This window comes from Chiloscyllium plagiosum, unplaced genomic scaffold (genome assembly GCF_004010195.1).
Source record: "Chiloscyllium plagiosum isolate BGI_BamShark_2017 unplaced genomic scaffold, ASM401019v2 scaf_8647, whole genome shotgun sequence".
Classification (NCBI taxonomy): Eukaryota; Metazoa; Chordata; class Chondrichthyes; order Orectolobiformes; family Hemiscylliidae; genus Chiloscyllium; species Chiloscyllium plagiosum.
Genome location: NW_025215310.1, coordinates 57176 through 59571, shown reverse-complemented (window position 1 = coordinate 59571; position 2396 = coordinate 57176).

Here is a 2396-nt window from a genome sequence, read left to right as displayed (position 1 = left end):
ATATGCGGGATCATCAAGCTCTGTTTCATGGCTTATTTCCTTCCTTCGGGGGCAAGTTTCAGTGACAAAGAGAGATTGAATCGACTGAGCTGGTTTTCCTCAAAAGAGATAGATTGAGGGAAATAGTGCATTTTATCATCCATTATTGGATGGATCAATGATCAGCTAGATTAAACTCAACGTAAAGGGCAACATGGTTAGAGGAGATGTGAGCAAAACATATTTTCTCCAATTGGGTGGCAACAAAATAACGTAATCACCTACAAGGGTGACAAGGCGGGAAGTGTCATAATATTTTAAAAGTACTTAACAGTGCACTGAGAATACTGAGATACGGGCTATTAGACGAGAAAGCGTCGAGGTTAATAAGTATGAGGCGTTATCGATTGTAGAAGCTGTGAAAGGACATAGGTCCCCTGGCCAGATGGGATTTATACAAGGATTGCTGTGGTTCTGTTCGCCGAGCTGGAAGTTTTTGTTGCAAACGTTTCGTCCCCTGTCTAGGTGACATCCTCAGTGCTTGGGAGTCTCCTGTGAAGCGCGTCTGTGGTGTTTCCTCCGGCAGATATAGTAGCCTGTCCCTACCGCTTCCGGTTGTCAGTTTCAGCTGTCCAAAGAAGCGCTTCACAGGAGGCTCCCAAGCACAGAGGATGTCACCTAGACAGGGGACGAAACGTTTGCAACAAAATCTTCCAGCTCGGCGAACAGAACCACAGCAACGAGCACACGAGCTACAAATCTTCTCACAAACTTTATACAAGGATTATCCGGCAAACGAGGGAGAAGATGGTGGAAACTTTGGCCTTGCGTTTTGAGTCGTCATTGTCTGAAGGTTTAGTAACAGAGGACTGGAGCTTTGCAAAAGCTGTGCCCTTGTGTAAGAAGGGAATTCCAGATTACCCAGGTAATTATAGACCAATGAGCTTTACGTCGGTTGGAAGAAAAGGTTTGAAAAGGATTATAAGTGGAAGGATTTATAATCATCGAGCAAGTAACAATTTGATTGGAGATAGTCAACATGATTTCGTCACGGGCAGACAGCACTGAATGTTTTGAGGAAGTGACCAAGCATGTGGATGAGGGTAGGGAAGTTGGCGGGGTGTACATGGACATCAGTAAAGCCTTTGAAAAGTTTCCACAACCTAAGCTTTTGAAGAACACGCAGAGGTATGGTATTGAGAGTGATTTAGCAATTTAAATTCGAAATTCGCTTTCTGTAACAAGAAATGAAGTGGTGGTTGATGGAAAATATTCACCCTGAAGTCCAGTTACTTGTGCTGTGTCACAACCAAGTGTTTTGGGACAATACCGTTTGTCATTTTTACAAATGACTTGGACGCCAGCGTATGTGAATTGCTTAGTAAGTTTATAGATGATGCTAAAGTCGAATGAGTAATGGACAGTGTGGGAGAATTTTGTAGGTTGCAGGGAAATTTGGATAAATAGCAGAATTAGGTGAGATTTAGTAAGTAGAGTTCAATGCAGATAAATGTGAGGTGATATACTTTGGGAAGAATAACAGGAAGGCCGAATACTTGGTGTTTAGAAAGGCTCTTGGTAGTGTGGACGTGCAGGGGGAACTTGGTATCCATGTGGATCGATCCCTGAAAGTTGCCACACAGATCGATAGTGCTGTTAAGAGGGCAGATGGTTTGTTAGTTTGTATTGGAAGTGGAATTGAGTTCCGGAGCCATGATGTCATGCTGCAAATGTGCAAAACACTAGTGCGACCTCACATGGGATATTTCGTGTAGTTCTGGTCGCCCCATTACAGGAAGGATGTGGAAGCACTGGAAATGGTGAAGAGGAGATTTACGAGTATTTTGCCTGGTCTGGAGCGAAGGTCTTATGAGGAAAAGTTGTGGGACATTGGTCTCTTCTCGTTGGAGAGCACGTGACTAAGAGGAGACGTACAAGAAGATCAGAGGATTAGATAAGGTGGACAATGAGAGTCGTTTTCCTGGGATGATGACGTCGTCTTGTACGAGCGGTCCCAGCTGCAATTTAGTTGGTGACAGATTTAAGATAGATGTCAGCGGCAGATTCCTTATTCAGAGAGTGGTAAAGGCGTGGAATTCCCTGCCTGCCAATGTAGTTAACTCAGCCACATTTGGAGCATTTAAGCAGTCCTTGGATGAGAATAAACATTACGATGAGATAGTATAGGAGAGGGGTTTGCATTAGTTCGCATTAGAATTATTCTCTTATGCCTTTCCTTTCTGATGTCCCGATTCACTCATTTTCTTATTGTTTTTTTTTCTTTAGTTCACATTCACTTATGTTCTTATTCATAATATTCTTATTCTCATATGTTCTTATTACCTTGTGTCCATTTTTGTCTCAGGTCGTAACCTCTTATGTCTTTTTGTCTTATGTTTTTATTCTATTTTTTTCTT